The following is a 23,665-nucleotide window of genomic DNA, read 5'->3' on the forward strand; positions in this document are numbered from 1 at the left end:
ATCCCTCTGCTCATCCACACTACCAAGAATTTTACCATTAGCCAAATATTCCGCATTTCTGTTATTCTTTCCAAAGTGAATCACCTCACACTTCTCCACATTAAACTCCATTTGCCACCTCTCAGCCCAGCTCTGCAGCCTATCTATGTCCCTCTGTAACCTGCAACATCCTTCCGCACTGTCTACAACTCCACCGACTTTAGTGTCGTCTGCAAATTTACTCACCCATCCTTCTGCGCCCTCCTCTAGGTCATTTATAAAAATGACAAACAGCAACGGCCCCAGAACAGATCCTTGTGGTACGCCACTCGTAACTGAACTCCATTCTGAACATTTCCCATCAACTACCACTCTCTGTCTTCTTTCAATTAGCCAATTTCTGATCCACATCTCTAAATCACCCTCAATCCCCAGCCTCCGTATTTTCTGCAATAGACGACCGTGGGGAACCTTATCAAACGCTTTACTGAAATCCATATACACCACATCAACTGCTCTACCCTCGTCTACCTGTTCAGTCACCTTCTCAAAGAACTCGATAAGGTTTGTGAGGCATGACCTACCCTTCACAAAACCATGCTGACTGTCCCTAATCATATTATTCCTATCTAGATGATTATAAATCGTATCTTTTATAATCCTCTCCAAGACTTTACCCACCACAGACGTTAGGCTCACCGGCCTATAGTTACCGGGGTTATCTCTACTCCCCTTCTTGAACAAAGGGACCACATTTGCTATCCTCCAGTCCTCTGGCACTATTCCTGTAGCCAATGATGACCTAAAAATCAAAGCCAAAGGCTCAGCAATCTCTTCCCTGGCTTCCCAGAGAATCCTAGGATAAATCCCATCCGGCCCCGGGGACTTATCTATTTTCACCTTGTCCAGAATTGCCAACACTTCTTCCCTACGCACCTCAATGCCATCTATTCTAATAGCCTGGGTCTCAGCATTCTCCTCCACAATATTATCTTTTTCTTGAGTGAATACTGACGAAAAGTATTCATTTAGTATCTCGCTTATCTCCTCAGCCTCCACACACAACTTCCCACCACTGTCCTTGACTGGCCCTACTCTTACCCTAGTCATTCTTTTATTCCTGACATACCTATAGAAAGCTTTTGGGTTTTCCTTGATCCTACCTGCCAAAGACTTCTCATGTCCCCTCCTTGCTCGTCTCAGCTCTCTCTTTAGATCCTTCCTCGCTTCCTTGTAAATATCAAGCGCCCCAACTGAAACTTCACGCCTCATCTTTACATAGGCCTCCTTCTTCCTCTTAACAAGAGATTCCACTTCTTTGGTAAACCACGGTTCCCTCGCTCGACCCCTTCCTCCCTGCCTGACTGGTACGTACTTATCAAGAACATGCAATAGCTGTTCCTTGAACAAACTCCACATATCCAGTGTGCCCAACCCTTGCAGCCTACTTCTCCAACCAACACATCCTAAGTCATGTCTAATGGCATCATAATTGCCCTTCCCCCAGCTATAACTCTTGCCCTGCGGGGTATCCCTTTCCATCACTAACGTAAAGTATCCCTTTCCATCACTAACGTAAAGCAACTTCTTTGCAACTTCTTTGCAACTTCTTTGTCCTGTTCAGCTTCTCCTGGCAGAGTTGAGAGCTGTTCACTCCCCAGTGAAGTCTCCAACTTGGCGGCATGGTAGCACAGTGGTTAGCCAGGGTCCGAGGTTCGATTCCCGGTTTGGGTCACTGTCTGTGTGGAGTCTGCACGTTCAACGGGGGTTTAATCCGGGTGCTCCGGTTCCCTCCCACAAGTCCCAAAAGATGTGCTGTTTGGTAATTTGGACATTCTGAATTCTCCCTCTGTGTACCCCAACAGGTGCCGGAATGTGGCAACCAGGGGCTTTTCACAGTAACTTCATTGCAGTGTTAATGTAAACCTTCTTGTAACAATAAAGATTATTATTAAAAGTTCTGGCTTCCAGTTAAAACTAAGAACAAAGAAAAGCTCTTCCCTTTGTAAAGTGGCCTTCAGTTGCTTGCAACAACTTACTTCTATTCACTCTTCACGCCGTAACCCTCACTAAGCACAATAGAATCACAGATGGAATTGAAACCAACCCTGATACATACAAATGCCTTTCTCCAACATGAATCTAACTGTAAGTTTTACCCTTCCAGGCACAGAATCATTAAATTAAACCCACTTAAAATTAAACCTTATTTTAATACAAATATAAATCCCTTAAAACTACATTTTTTCTCCTAACAACTGACTCATACTGGCACTTATTTTAAATTCAGTGATTGGGAGGGGCCAGTTTTCATGTGTGAGTTCAGCATCTCAAGCCGTTTTGTGTATGTGTGTGAAGGAAGACATGGCGGCAAAATCAAAGCCAAGCTCAGTCCTAACTCATCTGTTTTCTGCACACAAACTTTCCTATTGGAATAAGTGGATAGGAATCAAGAGTGGAACCCCAGCTGATTTTTTACTTCTTCCTGGCCCAGGTTCTGAAGGTGCCAAGACAGAAGCATTTTCAATTGGTCAAGACAATTAAAGTAATATACAATCCTAATGATGTACTTTAATAGCTTGATGGGTTACAGAGGTATTGCAGGAAAATTACTACTGACATGGAGCTTGGAACACTTAAAAAGAGGCACTGGCACATCTGGCAGGAGCTCCAGTCAGTAGACACACCATCTGCCAATTACTTCAGATGCCTTTTTCTAAAGCTGATCTTCGTCGGCAATGTTTCAAGAATCCAGAGTCAGGACTGCACACTGCCCATTTATTAAGGCTTAATTTGGCAGGCATCAAATGGAAAAAAAATCTCAGCAACATCACGGACACTGGTGGTTGCTGGAAGACTGGAATACAGTCATGATACTGATATGGTAAAAACACAAGCTGCAATTCACTACTTACTTAAAAGCAGGAATTTAATTTACCCAAATTACTACTTAATCCAGAGGTTCAATCTACATTTTATGCTTTGAAACAATTGATCATTGATAACCTGAGAATGGACATTTGTATCATTATTAGTTTTCTTCCCCTCCATATGATTAAGTTAACATCATTTGCCATGAAACTTTATGAGATCACGGGGAGAAAAATAAATCGTTCCATGCAAAACGCCCATTTATCTGACTCATTAGAAATGTCTTGGAAGTCAGCGGGATTCTCCGAGCCCCGCGCCGGGCCGAAGAATCGCTGCAACCGCGTCACGCCGCCCCGACACTAGCACGCGATTCTCCGAGGAGCGGAGAATCGGCGACATTTGCACCGGCGCATTTGGCGCAGCGTCGGTCGCGGGCCGCTATCCACGGCTGGGCCGCCGATTCTCCGGCCTTGATGGGCCAAGCAGCCAGGCGGAAACGGCAGAGCCCCGCCGGCGCCGTCCACACCTGCTTGCAGCCAGCGGGAACTGTGCGCAGGGTCGGGGGGTGGCCAGCGTGGGGGGGGGGGGGGGGGGGGGGTGGCTCCTTCACCAGGAGGAGGAGGGGGGGCCACTGATGGGGTCTGGCCCGCGATCAGGGCTCACCGATCGGCGGGCCGACCTCTCCACTATTTTGTTACGCAGTCAGCCCCTGAACCCCCGCGCCATGTTGTGTCGGGGCCAACGCGTTGAGGAAGTCCCCCGCGCATGCGTGGGTTGGTGCGGCACCACTGCACATGCACGGGTTGTAGCGGTGCCCAGTTGGCGCCGGGAAGGGAGGCTGGAGCGGCGTGAACCACTTCAACGCCATGCTGGCCTCCTATGGGGGCCAGAATCAGTAGTACCCGCGCCCGTTATGCGCCGTTGTGCAACGGCGCGGACACTCTGCCTCCATTTCGGAGAATCCTGCCCATAATCATTTTTAGGGAAGCTAGGCAGGTAAAACAATTGTAAACTGTTACCACATCCAAGTCTCCTCATAACATTCCAAAGTTTAACAATTTTGCCTCCTATTGTTAAACTGCATCTGAAAAACAATGAAAACTCAACACACAAAGTGAACTTTTCAAAATAATGCAAAAATTGAATGGCATCAACCAATGGTATGCAGTACTGTACATTGCAGGCTGGAGCTTGGGAGAAGCATACTTACAACAACAGCAATACCAGTGATTGAAGTAAAATCCTATGAGAAAAGCACTGTATAGGTCTGTGAGGTGGAAAGGGTGCAAGTATGAAATTTTGCGGCCCACGTACATACAGTGGCGGACTGGCCAGGGTGTCAGCTTGCCCGATGGCAAGTGGGCCCCTGATGAAGTTTTTACAATGGCGTGGGGATATAGTCTCATTTTGGGAGATCCGGCCACCTGTTTTTGCAGGTCTCAGACCATTCCACTTGTACTCAGCTCTCAACAGCCCTTCCTTTCTTCATCCTGCTGCAGATCTCACCCTGCCATTACTGCTCTGCTCCCACTTTACTTGTTTAGTTAGGCTTTGGGCTTCCTGATTATGGAAGATCTCTGTGGTTCATGAAGCTTTCCCTTCTTGCGGTTTCCTGTTCCCTCTAGATTGGCACATAAGCATTCCCTTAGTTTTACTCCTGATTTTTAAGTTTTCACTATTATTTGCGCACTTGTTATGCTCCATCACTTTAAGTACAGCTTACTGCTTCCTTTTCATTTCAGCTTTGATTTTCTTTTAACAACAGTCCTTCTCCCAATCTTGGTGTTTGTCAAATTTGGTTGAGTGGCAGTCCAGTTCCTTTTTTAAATGTCACTCCTGGCAATTGCATTTCGAGTAAAACACTGATTTATTTGTAAGAACCTCTCAGTCCAGGGCTTCTTCCATGTGCTTTGTGCAAGGTCTCCAGCACATTGCTGGCATCCCTTCACAGTGACCGGAGACGCCAGTCATGCCTGTATCACGTAGGAGGACATCTTCAACAATGTACAGGACTTGCTTCACTCATTCCAGTCATTGTCCATGTATGCTCTCGGCACCTTTGAGCTGCAGCTGGCCACCCATCGCAACCATCCCATCTGCTTCAGCCTCCGGTCAGGGATTCACAGAAGCTCTGTGAGTATCTACGCACTGTCCCTGCAGCAAGGGCCGGTACGGCGGCACAGTGGTTAGCACTTCTGCCTCACAGCTCCAGGGTCCCGGGTTCAATTCCGGCCTTGGGTGACTGTCTGTGTGGAGTTTGCACTTTCTAATCGTGTCTGCGTGGGCTTCTTCCGGGTGCTCCGATTTCCTCCCACAATCCAAAGATGTGCAGGTTATGCTGTGCTAAATTGCTCTTAGTCAGTGGCGGACTGGCCAGGGTGTCAGCTTGCCCGATGGCAAGTGGGCCCCTGATGAAGTGGGCCCCCTATATCAAATAAAAATGCAATAAAGAAACAAACACAGACAACTGTTTTAGTAATAAAAAGGAAAAAGAAAAAAAAAGAACAGGACACAAATAAGCAGTGCATGAAAAGGAACGAAGCAGGGGAGGCACTGGAAGGATGTGGAATAGGGGGGCCCGGGTCGGGCATAATTAAGGAAATTCCATGTTTTCAGCAAGAGTGTGTGAATTTAAAGATAAAGTTACAATTTGTGATTTGAGATGGTCGGCAACTTCAAAGGATATCAAGCAGTAGTCTTGGTTCAGCCGGTACATCGGTCCGGGGCCCGGAGAGCCAAGAAGGGGCCCGTGAATCTCTGAAGGGCCCTTAAAAATTATAATTAATTAGATAAATAAATCTCCAACTTCTTTCCTGAGATTTGTAGTCTAACTTAATAAAATATAATTGTTTTTAAAAAGAGCAATACCAAATAAAAATGCAATAAAGAAACAAACAAATAATTACTCAGTGTATGAAGGAACGAAGCAGTGTTAAACGGATGTGAAAAGGAGTTCACCCGGGTCGGACATAGTTGGAAATCCACGTTTTCAGCAGAGTGTGTGAATTTAAAGATAAAGTTACAGTTCGTGATTTGAGATGGTCGGCAACTTGAAAGGATATCAAGCAGTACATAGGGTTGTGAGGTCACCGAAAAGGAGAAGCGGTACCTTTGACCGTGAATCATGAGGTCAAAGATATTGAAGTGATAAGCCATGATCGGTAAACTCAAAGGGTTGCGACTTGTAACACTACACTGGTATCAAATTGGACATGTTAACTTTGGTCGTGGGTCCATTCTTCATGTCTTACTATAATCGGACCAAACTTCTAAGTTTCAACAGTTGTCTCAGTTGCTTGCTGGTGTGAACACTGGACAGTGGATTGTCTCCTCTTCTGAAGCTGTATAGGCCACAGTAGTATTGACTAATGAACATAGCCTATTGAAGTGTAAGTAAGTTATTTTATATTTTTTATCAAGTAGGGGTTTATCTGGCGTTCCTTCAAGTTATTCTTGCAATCATCAATATTCATTTTTCCCAATGTGGGCTATTTTTAATTAAGTTTTTATTTCAGGAATATTACCCCTACCAGCATGGGAAAGAAAAAGCAGAAATCTGGGTCACTAAAACGCAAAGAACAAAAAGAAGCAGAAAGGAAGGAATCAGCCAAGCGATGCAGGCCTATTACAGAGTTTATAATACCACAAGCACAATTCCACATCAATATCCAGTTCTGCAACAAATAATTAAGAAGCAAGAAACAATGCTCATGGTGATGATGCAATGACATGTGAGTTACAAGAACAGAGAAGAGCTACTTTGAATGTAGAGACAAATACAAGTGCATCCATTACTAATCAACCCAGGCCCAATATTTCTTCTGGCTTCCTTGTTCCGGTATCTGTACTGCCTGTAGTTGCAACATCTGAACACATAGCTTCAACTAGTGACAGGGAATCAGATATTCCTTCAAGCATAAATGACTTGGTTTCTGAAGCACATCCTGTAAATGAACCTACGCAAGAAAATGAAAGATCAATTACTGGAATCTTCCAATATCCATCACGAGCAAAGCTAAAACAGCTTTTTGCTGAACATCCACTTCAGCCACTTGATGATCTGCCATTTGATGCTCGTTTGTATGAGAGGAAAATTATGAATGACTCAGTCCCAAGAAAATGGCTAACATATAACAAAGAAAATAGATGCTTATATTGTTCATACTGCTTAGCCTTTGAGTTTCCCAACACTTGTAATCCATCATCCTTTGTACGTGGCTTTAGTGACTACAGGCGTATTAGCCAGAGCTTGGCTTTACATGAATCGACAACAACACATGTCAGAAATGCTGAGCAATATATCAGTGTGGTTAATGATGGCACCTTAGATAAATTTTTTGCAAAATATTATTCTATTCAGGTTGATTCAACACAAGATAATTCATCCATCGATCAGTTTAGCATTATTATTTGGTATGTGCTTAAAGGTATTATCTGTGAGCGACTACTTTCAGTTGTGCCAAGTAATGATGGTACAGGAGAGGGACTTTTTGATCTATTGATTGAAACATTACAGCATCTTAAAATTGACCCCCAAAAATATTTATCTGATAGCACAGATGGCGCTGCAAGCTACCATGGCCAGTATAATGGTTTACAAAGTAAAATTGCTGATGTGGCTGATCAACATGTTCATATGGTGCTATGCCCATGTCTTGAATTTGGTGATAACTGAAACAACAAAATGTTGTGTGCCTGCAGTTTCTTTTTTAAATTTGCTCAAGAATATAGAAACTTTTGTGAAAGCATCATACAAGAGAATGGCTGTATGGATAGAAGTTGTTGGAAAACATCTAGAAAAAAATGAAACGATTAAAGCTAATTGGTGAGACCAGATGGTCAGGAAAATCCAATGCAGCAACAACTATATTTGGACGTTTTGATCATGCTGCTGCCAGTACTTTCGTAAATCTATTGACATGCTTATCAATGATACAAGATTCAGAAAAGTTTGATGCAAAAACAAAACATGAAGCAAATGTTTTACTTCAAAGTCTTCTAAAGTTTGAAACCATATTGACAGCATTTACTTACTTGTGTATATTTGAAACTACAACCCCGTTATCAAGTTATCTACAGACAAGTGGTTTAGATATGTTTACTGCATGGAGTTTAGTAGATTCAGCAACAACAAAGTTGAAGGAACAGACAAGAACATTTGATAACGTTCACAGCAAGGCTTTGGAATTTGTAAATAAATGTAATGACAGGATTTCACAGATGAATATGGATGAAAATCAAACATTGGAAATTGATGCGTTGGAAACAGCATTGCCAGTTAAGAGGCAGAGGAAGAAGAAAAGAATGGCAGATGAGCTTATTGATGATGAAAGAAATTCCTCAGATTCTCTAGCTGATTTTCGAGTAAATGTGTTTAACCTAATAATGGATCGCATTGTCCAGTCACTAGAATCACGCTTTGTACAACACAAACAGTTGTATAAAGATTTGTCCTGCTTGGACCCAGCAAAGTTTAAAACTATTGCAGAGAAGGGCCTTGAAGATGAAGCATTGGAAGGTATTATTAAGCTGTTTCCACAAATCAGCAAAGATCAAGTAATATTGGAATTGTTTTCTTTTGCTTCAAATTTTGATGTATTAAAGCTATTGCGTAATGATGGTGAGAATATGGATTCCAGTTGCAACAATTGTAAAATTTGCAGCACTTTCCCATCGTGTGTACTAAAAATTCTGGCATCCAACAGACTTCATGACAAGGCATATGATAACCTTTATGAACTTTATAAAGTCATCTGCACACTATCAGTTACTCAAGTCCAATGTGAGAGGACATTTTCAAAGTTAAAGATCATAAAGACAAGGTTAAGAAATTCGCTGTCTGAGGAGAATTTGGAATCATACCTGTTGCGATCCATTGAAAAGGAATTGTTAGATGAATTGGATGCAGAAGCAATTATTGGCAGATTCGCACAATCATCTAGCGAACACAAACGATTGCTCTTAATATAGTGGACTGCATGCAATGCTCTATTGTGATTTTGAACTACCTGTTAATGTGTAAATTGTGCAGTAAACTATTTAAAAATATCAAGCAATTACTTAAAATAAAATAAAATAAAAAAATTCAATTATAACATTCTGTATTTACATTTGGTATCTACTGCCAGTGATATGTACAGTACATGTACACTGTAATTACTAAGAAATACACATTTTTTCCACAAAAATTTTAATTGTACCCTTTTTTCCATATGTATTTTTTGAAAATTTTATTTATTCGTTATGAAAATTAAATGTTAGCATTGTAGTTGTGGGTGGGCCCCCTTTGTCTCCTGGCAACCAATATTTTTAGACCCAGTCCGCCACTGCGTACATAGATCTCTCAAAGTTGCCACCCAGGTTGATAGGGTTGCTAAGAAGACATATGGTGTGTTGGCTTTCATTAACAGAGGGATTGAGTTTATGAGCCGCAAGGTTTTGCTGCAGCTTTATAAAATGCTGGTAAGACCACACTTGGAATATTGTGTCCAGTTCTGGACGCCTCATTATAGGAAGGATGCTTTGGGGAGGCTGCAGAGGAGATTTACCAGGTGTTGCCTGGACTGGAGGGCTTGTCTCATGAAGAGAGATTGAGGAAGCTAGGGCTTTCCTCACTGGAGAGAAGAAGGAAAAGAAGTGACTTGATAGAGGTGTACAAGGTGACGAGAGGCATGGATAGAGTGGATAGCCAGAGACTTTTCCCCAGGGTGGAAATGGCTGTCACTGAGGGGCTGAATTAGCACAGGGCTCAATATCTGGCTTTTAAAGCAGACCAAGGCAGGCCAACAGCGCAGTTCAATTCCCGTACCAGCACCCCGAACAGGCGCTGGAATGTGGCGACTAGGGGCTTTTCACAGTAATTTTATCTGAAGCCTACTTGTGACAATTAGCGATTTTCATTTCATTTTTCTTTCAACATAATTTTAAGGTGATTGGAGGAAGATACAGGGAAGATGTCAGAGGTCGGTTCTTTACACAGAGAGTGGTGGGTGTGTGGAATGCACTGCCAGCGGAGGTGGTGGAGTCAGAGTCATTAGGGACATTTAAGCAACTCTTGGACAGGCACATGGACAGCAGTAAATTGAAGGGATGTAGGTTAGGTTGATCTTAGATCAGGATAAGTGGTCGGCACAACATCGTTAGCCGAAGGGCCTGTACTGTGCTGTTCTATGTTCTATCGTATAAAGAACCACAACTTAGATATTTATTTTGGTATAGTTCTCTAGACTCTCCGTATTCTCTGTAAGAATCACAGTTTGATAACAATGAAGGCTATGGGCAGGATCTAACTGAATTGCAACAGAGTCCTGCATCGGGCGTGTTTAGCCGGGTGTTTTCTGGCCTCATAACGCTGAGAAACACCATGCTATATTACGGGACTCTGTTGCAATCCGGGGCCTCAATGGGGAACGCCCCGCCAAGGCCACACTTAGTCCTGTTTCCTGCACTGAGGAGCTTTGCTCACGGAACTCCTCACTGCAGGAGGGGATCGGGACAAATTTTCAACCTCCCCAATGCAACTCCTGGAGCCCCCAAAGCCCAACTCATCCATAAGGAAGACCACGGGTCCCCTCCTCACATGGGCAGGACACCTCCGAGGCCAATCCCTAGCATGAGAAAAATGCCTACCTGGCACCCTGGCACTGCCCCTTCCAGTACCACCTGGGCATCTTGGCAGTGCCAGGCTGGCATCTAGGTAGCACTGTTATGGTGCCAGGCTGGTACCAGCAGTGCCAGGGTATTACCCTGTCCAGAGGGAAACAACTTGGGTGCCTCCAATCCTCTGGGAGACCCGCACCCGGTGGTGAGACTAGCTGTCTCACTCTAATATGCAGAATTGCCAAATACTGACCCACCCACAACGGATGGATTCAGATTGCGATGCCTTGCGAGATCCCATTAGGTCTTGCGAGGCGTGATGAGCCAGATATATCCCAGAAGAGGGATCTCCCGGCATCTACCGGCCATGCTACCCCCCTGTTCACGCACAACACGGGCGGTAGATCGCCCCCAAAAATTATCCAATAATTCAGCCATCAGAAATCCAAGTCCTCACTCACTCAGCAGCTGTTTTGTACATGTGTTACTTAAGCAATTGATGTACGACTGCTCTCAGACTGCAATGTACAGCACTGCATACTTGTTTGTACTCTATGCAAATAAGTTTATGCCAATAAATAAATAGTGATTTCATGAAGTAAAATAGGCAAAATCTCTATTTTTCACCTCCTTGTACAAATTATAAAAATAAAAATGTTTTTCATATAATCATTAGAAAAGGACTTCAAAATAATAATTTGATTATGAGAAAAACTTACCGAATCATTGTTAAACAGATCAAAAATAACATTGTGGTTCACTGATGAGAGTCAGTGGAATATGAAACCGTTAGCTAATGCTGGTATACATTCTGAGCTCCACATGAACTGATAGTTATGCCATTTTGTCTAATTTTGCACGGTTAAATACAGTGTTTCCATGCTTCTGATGAAATGGGCAATTGTGGTTTGGGTACAATGTTAGTGAAAGTTTACTGTGTGGGTAGTTCAAAAGGACAGCCATGAGTAAGATGTTTTTCACTGATGCAGAAGGGTACAGCAATTAAAGTAAGAAGTTTTTCCAAAACCCACCATGGCAGTCAGATAGAAATTATTTTCCATCTATCCACAAAAAAAATTACAGGCCTGAGACAATGGCAGGTTGTTTTAGCTCCATTAAGTCTGGCTTACCCAATCTACCATGGTTCTCAGTCCCTCAAAGCCTGAAATGAAATATTTTCATATGTTGTTTTTAAAGCCATACGTGCCCTTCTCTCACTCTTCCCCATCACTGTAACCCCCTCTTCCTGTCTATTTCTTTAACTTTAATGGACAAAAGAAAAATAATGTATTTAGGACCACCATCTGGGACGACTCTGAGGTCAAATGTACCTACGATAGAGGTATTTTGAATCATTTATGCTGCAAGATGGGGAAACAAGGAAATAATTTTCTTTTTAAATGAGAATCTGATTCTGAAATGTGTTAAGAACAACATCTCGTGTCCAAATCGTTTATCATGTAACTGGAAAAACTGCCTGAAATAACTCAGTGTCTCGCCAGGCATTGAATATCAACTGATATGAAGAACTCAGGAGTTTTAATCATAGAATCCCTACAGTGCAGAAGGAGGCCATTCAGCCCATCAAAGTCGGCATCGGCCCCTGCTCCGTTACAGCACCCTACCTAGGCCCAATTCCCCGCTCCATCCCCACAACCCCACCCAACCTTTCGACACCAAGAGGCAATTTAGCATGGCCAATTCATCTAACCTGCACATCTTTGACTGTGGGAAGAAATCGGAATACCCGGAGGAAACCCACCAAGACATGGGGAGAATGTGCAAACTCCACACAGGCAGTCACCCAAGGTCCGAATCAAACCCGTGTCCCTGAAGCTGTGAGGCAGCAGGGCTAACCACTGTGTCACCGTGCGATCCTAACATCATCTCAACCTACAGTTCCATTACACCGTCAAAAATACTCCTGTTTTTTTATTCATTGGATGTGGGTGTCACTAGCCAGGCCAGTGGTTTGCTAGGCCATTTTAGAGGGCATTTAAGAGTCAACCATATCACTGTGGATCTGGAGTCACATGTAGGCCAGACCAAGTAAGGACGGCAAATTTCCTTCCCTAAAGACGTTAGTGATTCAGATGGATCTTTATGACAATCAAAGTGGTGTCATGGCCACCGTTAGACTTTCAATTACAAGTTTTTATTGAATTCAAATTTCACCATCTGTCGTAGTGAAATCATTTGAACTTAGGACCAATTACCCTGGGTCGCTGGAAATTAAAATTAGTGATAATACCACTATGATACCCTCCTGCATTTGATATTCTCCATGGTCAATGTTACCAGAGTGTCTATGATTGCCGATGTGTGCACTCATCACCTTTTCAAGAATAAACTACTTCATCTTCATGTCACTGAGAGCTCTTTGTCATAAAGTTTCATGATCTGCCACCCCCTCCTGTTGGCTTTAGGATGTACTGAGTCAATTCAGTGTGTCAGTGAGCTTGAATTCTGATGCATGAAAATGGTTGAACATTAATTTATTTCCTACTGAATCTTTAAGTGGAGCTGCATGACCATGTGAAGGCAAAAAATGGAATGTGATATTGTTTGCACACTATCACTCCATCCTTTCTAGCTTTTCCCTATTACCCTGGCTTCTATCTTCCTTCATCAAACATTCAAACCCTTGGTGCAACAGGACAGTTTAGTTAGTGGCCATCTTTTCTACTCCATTTTAAATCAATGCGGTAGCAAATTGATTTTAATATATAAGACCATAAGACATAGGAGCCAAATTAGGCCACTCGACCAATCCAGTCTGCTCTGCCATTCAAACATGGCTGATATGTTTCTCACCTCCATTCTCCTGCTTTTGCCCCATAATCCCCGATCCCCTTATGAATCAAGAACCTATCTATCTCTGTCTTAAAGACACTAAGTAATTTGGCCTTCACAACCACAGATTCAGCACCCTCTGGCTGAAGAAATTCCTCAGCTTTATTTTAAACGATCGTCCCTTCAGTCTGAGGGTTGTAGTTTTCCCTACTCGTGGAAACATCCTCTCCACGTCCACTCAATCTAGGCCTCTCAGTGCCCTGTAAGTTTCAATAAGGTCCTCTCTCATCCTTCTATACTCCAATGAGTACAGACGCAGAGTCCTCAACTGCTTCTCATATAACAGGGGGACACAATAGCACAGTGGTTAGCACAGTTGCTTGACAGCTTCAGGGTCCCAGGTTCGAATCTCAGCTTGGGTCACTGTCTGTGCGGAGTTTGCACTTTCTCCCCATGTCTGTGTGGGTTTCTTCCAGGTGCTCCGGTTTCTTCCCACAGCCCAAAGATGTGCAGGTTCGGTGGATTGGCAATGTTAAATTGCCCTTAGTGTCCAAAAAGGTTGGATGGGGTTATTGGGTTACAAGGATAGGGTGGAGGTTTGGGCTTGGGTAGGGTGCTCCTTCCAAGGGCCGGTGCAGACTCGATAGGCCAAATGGCCTCCTTCTGCATTGTAAATTCTATGATTCTATGATAACAAACACTTCATTCCTGGGATCATTCTTGTGAACATCCTCTGGATCCTTTCCAAGCCGAGCACATCCTTCCTTAGATACGGGGCCCAAAACTGCTCACAATACTTCAAATGGGGTCTGACCACAGCCTTAAATGTACATCCCTGGTCTTGTATTCTAGCCCTCTCGACATGAATGCTAATATTGAAATTGCCTTCCTAACTGCCAACTGAACCTACATGTTAACCTTAAAAGAATCTTGAGCTAGGACTCCAAAGTCCCTTGTGCTTCTTATCTCCTAATCCTCAGTCTATGTCTCCATTCTTCCTACCAAAGTGCATAATCTCACACTTTCCACATTGCATTCCATCTGCCACTTCTTTGCCCACTCTCCCAGCCTGCCCAAGTCCTTCTGCAGCCTCCCTGTTTCCTCAATACTACCTGTCCCTCTGCATATCTTTACATAATTTTTCTTTTAACATAATCTTTATTATTGTCACAAGTAGGCTTACATTAACACCACAATGACGTTATTGTGAAAATCCCCTAGTCGCCACACTCCGGCGTCTGTTCGGGTACACAGAGGGAAAATTCAGAATATCCAATTCACCCAACAGCACGTCTTTCGGGACTTGTAGGAGAAAATGAGAGCGACGGAGGAAACCCACGCAGACATGGGGAAAACGTGTAAACTCCGCACAGACAGTGACCCATGCAGGAATTGAACCTGGGACCCTGGCGCTGCGAAGCTAGTTAAATAAAAAAAGATAGCTGGAGGTAGACAGTAAGGCCCTGGTGAAGAGGGAAAAGCTCCAGATGGACTTTTACCTACTCTCCACGAGGAAAGCAGAGCACCAGCTCCACCAGGCATGGGGACCCTGTACGAGCACAGACACAAGGTTAGCCGCCTGCTGGCTCACCAGCTGAGAAAGCAGGCAGCCACGAGGGAGCCTGTCCAGATCAGGGGTAGCAAAGGCAAATCAATAGCGGAGCAAGGTCAACAAGGTGTTTGAGACCTTCTACCAGGCGCTGTACACCTCGGAGCCCCTAGCAGGGGACTTGGGGACGAAGCAGTTCCTTGATGGACTGGACATGCCAGTCGTTGGGGAGGACAAGAAACGGGGCCTGGAAGCACTGCTAGAACTGGGAGAGGTCATGGAGAGTAATGTCCTGTGGAACATAAATTGGCTGCTTGGCAACCATATTTATTGTGGGCAAGCTCCCAACTGACCTTTTGGCTGGAGGTGCAAAGAACTTCTAAAGGCCTTGTAAAATCCAGCCCAATGAGTGGACAGGAACATGGCAGATGACATATAATATGCAGAAGTGTGAGTTTAGTCAGAAAAAGAGAAAAACAGAATATTTTAAAATGGTGAGAATCCAGGAAGTGTTCAGAGAGACCTGAATATCCTGATCCTTACATGAAGCAATTTGGAATGCAAATCGTATATTAGTCTTCATTACAAAGCTATCAGAGTATAAAAATAAAGATATCTTACTGAATTATATACAACATTGGTGGGACCACCACCTGAAGTACTGTGTACAGAAGTTCACATTCACCCTGTCAATGCCCCTCAGGATCTTTATGGTTTTGATTAAGTTGCCTCCTGCTGTACTAAATCTAGGCCACACTTAGAGTATAGTGCTCAATTCTGGTTGCCACACTCCCAGAAGGATGTGGAGGCTTTAGAGAGGGTGCAGAAGAGATTTACCAGGACGTTGCCTGGTATGGAGGGCATTAGCCATGAGGAGAGGTTGAATAAACTTGGTTTGTTCTCACTGGAACGAAGAAGGTTGAGGGGCGACCTGATAGAGGTCTACAAAATTATGAGGGGCACAGACAGAGTGGATAGTCAGAGACTTTTTCCCAGGGTAGAGGGGTCAATTACTAGGGGGCATAGGTTTAAGGTGTGAGGGGCAAGGTTTAGAGGAGATGTGCGTGGCAAGTTTTTTTACACAGAGGGTAGTCGGTGCCTGGAACTTGCTGCCAGAAGTAGGGACGATAGTGACGTTTAAGGGGCATCTTGACAAATACATGAAAAGGATGGGAATACAGGGATACGGACCTCAGAAGTGTAGATGATTTTAGTTTAGACCGGCAGCATGGTCGGCGTAGGCTTGGAGGGCCGAAGGGCCTGTTCCTGTGCTGTACTTTTCTTTGTTCTTTGTTCCTTGAATGTTTTGAAAATTTGTTCATTGATGTGGGTGCCACTGGCTGGGCCAGCATGTATTGCCCATCCCAGGGAGCATTCAAGAATCAGCCACATTGCTGCATAGTGGATACAAACTGAAACTCTCCAACCTTTCCTCATAAGACAACCCATACATTCCTGATATTAGTCTAGTAAACCTTCACTGGACTGTTTCTAATGCATTGACACCTTTCCTTAAATAAGGAGATCGATAATGGACAGAATATTCCAGATGTGGTCTCACGGTAGCAGTGGTTAGCACTGTGGCTTCACAGCGCCCGGGTCCCAGGTTCCATTCCCGGCTTGGTTCGCTGTCTGTGCGGAGTCTGCCAGTACTCCCCATGTCTGCGAGGGTTTCCTCCGGGTGCTCCGGTTTCCTCCCACTAGTCCCGAAAGATGTGCTGTTAGGTCATTTGGACATTCTGAATTCTCCCTCTTCGTACCTGAACAGGCACCGGAATGTGGCGACTAGGGGCTTTTCACAGTAACTTCATTGTGATTATTATATTATTATACTAATGCCCTGTAGATCTGAAGCATAACATCCCTGCTTCTGTAATCAATTCCCCTCACAATAAACAATAATATTCCATTAGCTTTTCTAATTACTTGCTGTACCTGCTTCTCACCTTTTGTGATCCATGCAAGTCACGGATAGGTGTGTGAACGATCTTGAGAACACCAATATATCAAAGGAAGAAGTGTTGAGTATCCTAAATTACATTAAGGTAGACAAGCCCCCGGGGTCGGAAAGGATCTATCCCAGGTTACTGTGGGAGGCAAGGGGAGAAATAGCTGGGGCCTTAACAGATATCTTCATATCCTCTTTGACCACAGGCACGGTTCCAGAGGACTGGAGAATAGCCAATGTTATTCCCTTATTGACATCAGTTATGGGAAGCTTTTGGAAAATATACTGAGGGACGGGATACATGCACATTTGGAGAAAAATGGAATAGCTAATAACAGGCAGCATGTTTTTATATGTGGAAGGTCATATCTCATCAACTTGATTGAGTTCTTTGTAGAGGCGACAAAGAAAATTGATGATGTATAGGCTGTGGATGTAGTTTATATGGACTTTAGTAAGGCATTTGACAAGGTCCCACATGGCAGACTGGTACAAAAACTAAAATCACATGGAATTCGGGTGGGTGATTAGATGGGTACAGAACTGGCTTGGTTATAGAAAACAGAGTAGTGGTGGAAGAGTATTTTACAGAATGGAGATCTGCAGCTAGTGGTGTTCCACAGGGATCAGTGCTGGGGCCTCTGTTGTTTGTAGGATATATAAATTATCTATCTATATCCTGTTGTATCCTCTGACAATCCTCTGCACCATCAGCAACTCCGCCAATCTTCATGTCATCCAACAACTTACGAATCAGACCACCCACAGTTTTCCCAGGATTGGCTGCCCCCAACCCCCATGAGGGTGACCCATCCCCCACCCCCCCACAAGTCTCTCTCCACAAGAGAAACCCCCAAATGAGTCTGCCCAATTACAGAGACCCCCAACAGAGACTCCCTCCCCATAAGCGGGACCCCTGTCTAGAACCCCCTCTATGATTGACAGCTCAAAGACAGTTCTGTGCTTTCTGCAGAGGAAAAGAGAAAGTGAGAGCACTTAACTGTCTTTGATGTGGTCCAGGAGCTGCCAATCATAGCTAGATGTTTATAAACATTGCAGTTTGTTTCGCAGCTGATTACTTGAAAGCATTGTGGAGGGGGGGAGGGTACCCCTCCAATGGACTTTAAAGAGTTACCCCTTTGGCCCACCACGAGGTCCACCGCATCAGGGCCACATTTGTAAATACCTGCACCAATTCTCGCTCACATGAATACCAGCCCAGATGGGTCAATTTGACCCATTTGCATCTTCCCACTGGCACGGGGCGTGAACCTTGATGCCGCCGTCAGTGAGGGACTGAAGCATTAGAACTGTTTTTGGCCCATGCTAGATTCTCCGCCGCATCAGGAACTCTGCCACCAGCAGTGGGCGGCGGAGAATCCAGCCCATTATGTCTGCCACAATGAGAAAAACAGAGAATGAGAGCAAATGTAAGAGTGATAGAAAGACAGGAAAATGAATTGAAAAGAAAAGGAGGATATACTTCGAATAACAGAAAAACAGTTAGAGCAAAAATTAGACATTTTAAATGTTATTCTTTAAGTACCATGCTGGAGGTTTTGGATCTTTTTGCAGCTAGCTTGCACTATTCCTTGCTCTGCACTCTGTAGTATGACATAAATTTTCCATTAGGGATCTGGCAACTCTTATCAGATTAAGATTTCTGTCCATCTGGGACTTGTCATTGTGTATGGACAGTGTCTGCTGTATGGACAGAAATTGCTTTTTCTCCCAGACTGCTGCACAATGCAGAAATCAATTATTTTAAGCCTCACCGAACTGCAGGTGCAATGCTCTGTGATCTTGACTACATTAGCCATCCGGGTGGAAGGATAAAAATCTAAATTGAATTGAACAATGTGTATTAATGTCCATGAGCTAGTTAATAAAGCAGTGAAGTGGTTTATAATGACCAATATTTTGTGAAAGCACTCATTCACCTTCTCAGAACTGCAGAGGTACAAACACACAGAAACAAAGCTGGCTCTGCAGTTGCTGAGGTGCCGTTTGGTCTCCTAACCAAAGGAAATTCTTTAGAGTGCAACAAAGATTCCCAGCATCAGGTCCAGGATGAGGGGGCAAGTGCAGTGTTGCAGTGGCCTTTTTTTTTAAACCTCCCCCAACTCCCCTCAGTCAGCAGACAGTGATGGTCACAGCTGCAGCCACTGGCCACCTTGTGAACCAGTTGCCCCTGCAGCAGGATGGCCTGACAGCCATTATATACCTTACTTAAAGATTTTTAAAAATGAGGCACCTCAAACGGTGGCACCCTCTTTATATCCTATAAACATCAGCAGCTCCAACCTTAGAGTACTAATCAGCTTGCTTGATAGTTTTCTATTGCTTAAGGAGCCTGCCTGTCATCCTTAACTGGACAGTAAACATACCCTCTGGCCATTAATTGGCCAAACAGTGGACATTCATGTTAGCGATCTACTTTTGACACAGAGTGGGGTTGCGACCCAGAGGTTCTCCTGGCATTGGGTTCTCAAGGTTGTATATTGCCTCACTAGTTCCAGGTTGTCAGTGAGTAGTTGCGTAACGCTCTGAGGGAGAGAATGAACAGCCAGATGTTGGGTTCCATATTGACACCAACGATGCAAATAGAAAGAGGATGAGGCCCCAGAGGCAGATTTCTGGAAGTTATGAAAGAGATTATTAAGCAAACCTCAAAGGCTGTAATCTCCGGATAGCTCTATGCACCAATCACTGGTAAATATTAGAATTAGCAGGATACATGGCTGAATAAATAGTGCAACAGGAAAAGATCCAGATTTATTGGGCATTGGGACTGGTTCTGGGAGTGGTAAGACCTATAGAGGCAGACAGATTGCACCTCAACGGAGGCAATTTGCTAGTACTGTGGGAGAGAGGCCAAAATAATCTGGCAGAGAAATGTAGAAAGCAGAACCAAGGTGCATGAAGGATTGGGAGAAACAGATAGATGAAATTGTGAGGAATTAGGTGGGGTCAGGCTAAGACGGAATGCAAGGAGGTCTAAATTAGATTTCTGCTATATGTGTGTCAAAACCACAAAGTGTGGTAAATAAGGTTAGTGAGCTGCAGATGCAAACAGGCACATGTGAACATGATGTCTACGTGATAACAGAGAATTGGTTCAAAAATAGGCTGGAAGTGAATTAAACACTCAGGAAAAATAGGGAAGAGGCCGGATGTCAGTATTGGTTAAGGAGAATATTATTGTGTTGGAGTCATCAACTATAAAATCTACTTGGTTGGAGTTGAGAAGCAATAGTGGTGCCAACTAACTATCAGCCATCAGCTAGTGGGAAAGATATAAAGGAGAAACTGTGCTGTACTGTGCTGTACTGTTCTATGTTCTAAACTTTGCAGGGAAATTACAGAAAGACATAAGAAATATGGAATAGTGATTAAGGGGGAACTTACAATTAATCAAATAGAGATTAATTGTAACTATGCAAAGGAAACAGATGTGAAGAGTTTAAGTCTGTTTAGAGAACTCTTTACATCAGTATGTTTCTGACAAATAAGAAAAGGAAGGTATTGTCTAATCTGATTCTGAGGGACGAGGTGGTCAAATTCCAGTAGGGAAATGTATCTGGAACATGAACCGCAGCATTATAAAGTTTAAAATAGCTATGGAAAAGGACAAGAAACATTTTAGAATAAAAATCTTGAATTGGAGGAGGATCAGTTTCAAACCCATCTGCCCTAGACAAATTGGAATCAAAGACTGGCAGGCAAAACAGTAATCAAACAATGGGCTGCCTTGGCGGATGAGGTGGTTCAGAATAGTTGAGGTAGCTTTGCCTGACGGGGGGAGGTAGGACAACTAAAGCAGGGTTCCCTGGGTAGCAAAAGAGATAAAGAGTAAGATGAAACAGATTAAAAAGTACATATAACAGATGTCAGGATGATGATACAAGTAAAAACCAGGCCAAATATAGGTGTGGTGATATGTCTGTGGACAATATTGCATATAGTCGGTGGTGCGACCTCCAACCAGCAGGTAGCGGTACAGGTCCACCATCCGGTCTCGAGACAGTGGTCATGTGACAAGGCACTCTCAGGAGAAGTTTGTACGGCATACACACGTCAGTCGCACATAAGTCTAGTTCCAGGAGGAGCTAGAGGTACTCTGTAATAACTTGGTCTGTATAAGATTTGAATCGTTACTTAACCACGTGTACATTAATAAAACATCGTTCTGACTTAGTCACCAGCAGTTCTGTTGAATCACTGCTGGATAAGATAACAGAACACAACAATAGAAAGCTCAGAAGGAAAGTGAAAAAGGAAATAAGAGAGGGAAGAGAGAATATGAGAAGAATCTGTTAACTAACATAAAAGGGAATCCAAAAGTCTCCTGAAGGCATACAATTAGTAAACGGGTGGTAAGAGAAACAGTGAGGCTAATTAAAGACTAATGAGACCTACTCATCAAGGGCATTGCTGACGAACTAAATGAATATTTTGCATCTGTCTTCAGCAAGAAGATGCTTCCAGTCATAGAAAAAGAGGAGATGATTGAGACAGGCGGTGAGATTCCCCGTTCCTGAGACTAAGTGTTCTCGCCTGGGCGATTCATGGACTTCCACGACAGCAAAACTGGTGTTGCACCTGGACCGATTCAACAACCTTTAAGGGCTAGCACCGGCACCGCATGGAACACAATTGATTCCAATGAAAAACAGTGCCGGATTCACCAGATTCACGATTGGCACTCAGGAGGGTGATAAGCTGCAATCGCATATACACACCACTGCCTACACACACCAACCCAGCTGACATGATGGTACTGATTGCACTGGAGCATGCCCATCCCAATGATGGGTTGGCTGGGGCCAGGGGACACCTAGGGGGCGGCTGGGGGGGACACCCATTCGACCTGTGGCCCTAAGTTCACAGTGGGCAGTCAGCGGCGTGCACTGCTGCATGGCTGCCTTGCAGGCTGTGGCAATGGTGTTCCCACTAGCTTTCGGAGGACTGTTCCTTCCTCAGGCTCCTTCCTTCACCTGAGGAAGGAGCAGTGCTCCAAAAGCTAGTGATTTGAAACAAACATGTTGGACTTTAACCTGGTGTTGTAAGACTTCTTATTGCAGATAACAGGGAGTGTCAGATCCTCTGCACTCCCAGTGTAGACAGCAAGCTGAATGCATATGGTCGTACTGCTGTTGGTTTTGTTAATAAAAGGAACCTGGTGAAGGGACGTTTGCCTCCGTGGACTTATTACAGTAACTATCAATTTATGACTATGGGTGGATTTGTATCTGTTGACTGTCCGTCTCTCCACACCTCCTCTTTCCTGTTCCAGCAACCTGTCCTGGTGTGTTGTCTCTGCTCATTCTCCCTACCATGCTGTCAGCCAAGGCTGATGCAAACCATTGTACCCATGCCTGGGCGAAAGTTGCCTGTGCAGAATCCTTGAAGTCAAGACCAAACCTTTAGCACCGACCACAGCACTTCCCATTGACATCAACAATTTTAAGTAAAAATGAAAATCGAATTGCTATTCCATGCAGCAAGAAGTAAGATGCAGTAGAAATCGAAGAACAAAACTAAGCTTAAGTAATTAACAGTCCTTTTCATAGAATTATAGAATTTACAGTGCAGAAGGAGGCCATTCGACCAATCGAGTCTGCACTGGCTCTTGGAAAGAGCACCCTACCCAAGGTCAACACCTCCACCCTGTCCCCATAACTCAGGAACCCCACCCAACACCAAGGGCAATTTTGGACACTAAGGGCAATTTATCATGGTCAATCTACCTAACCTGCACATCTTTGGACTGAGGGAGGAAACCGGAGCACCCGGAGGAAACCCACATACACACGGGGAGGATGTGCAGACTCCGCACAGACAGTGACTCAAGCCGGAATCGAACCTGGGACCCTGGAGCTGTGAAGCGATTGTGCTATCCACAATGCTACCGTGCTGCCCCCACAGTCCAGTGCTTTGCCCTGTGGAACACATGTTGTGTGTGTTTAAGAAATGCAATGGCAGGACCTGCCATTGCTGGGGTCAAATCAGCATTACACTCTGATATCACAGTCTGCCCATTCCGCATATTTCCGGCACACGTTCCATGCTCCCACATGAATGCCCTACACAAAAATGGCATCTGGCATAGCTAGTACCAAAAGTGTACCTGCACAGTGGACACCATTTTGGAACCAAAACACCAAGTGCACAACCAGATTTTGTGGCTTTTACTTTTGCCAAAATATCTATAGAAATGTAAACATTTAAATTTGTTATGTCACCTCAATTTCAATGCTGTGTTGAGCTCGGGAACCAGGTAGACATCAATAGTTCCGCAGAATTCGGAGCAAAAATGATATAAGCAATCAAAAATGTTTTTCTTTGCTAGATACCAACATCATTAGCTACAGAAATAGATGAAAGTCTGCCCTATGCACTGTCACGGTGCGGAATTGCTGAGAGAGAGAGAGTGAGAGAGAGATACCAACATCACAAGGTCCTTTAACATTGCTCATGTATTTTGTGCGTTCCATTTTGAGAATATTCCAAAATCCAATTGAAGTGCTGAATAGCATCAAAATATGAATCAAATAATATCCATATCAAAGAGTTATTTGAAAAGTTAAATCATATCCATCTGCATGGCCACTTCCTCCATTTGCTTAGTCACATACTCGTACTCCACCTTCCTTGCTAAAAGCCTTACTCCACCTCAGTGTTGAAATTTTATTCTATTCATTGCTTTGTTTCATTTTCCTTATAATGTTAATAATACCCACTTAAATTCTATTGGAAGTGGGTACACAATGGATGCGATTCACAGCATTCTGGAATTTGTAATAATGCATGAACAAAACTGCGCATGTGGAGTTGCTCAGAAGTCACATTTACAACCTTACAATTCTGGCTATGACCCTTCCATGAAAACTTAATTGCTGTGTTGATGGCCGTAGCTGAAACAA

At 43.8% G+C, this 23,665-nt stretch overlaps 1 protein-coding gene across 2 annotated transcripts in view; it reads right to left on the bottom strand.

Annotated features, from left to right (window-relative positions):
- LOC119962631 (zinc finger and BTB domain-containing protein 7C) overlaps nucleotides 1-23,665 on the bottom strand; it is a 385,982-nt gene that overhangs the window by 208,534 nt on the left and 153,783 nt on the right. The window lies entirely within an intron of this gene.

Source organism: Scyliorhinus canicula, chromosome 3, assembly GCF_902713615.1.
Source record: "Scyliorhinus canicula chromosome 3, sScyCan1.1, whole genome shotgun sequence".
In the NCBI taxonomy this organism is placed as follows: domain Eukaryota; kingdom Metazoa; phylum Chordata; class Chondrichthyes; order Carcharhiniformes; family Scyliorhinidae; genus Scyliorhinus; species Scyliorhinus canicula.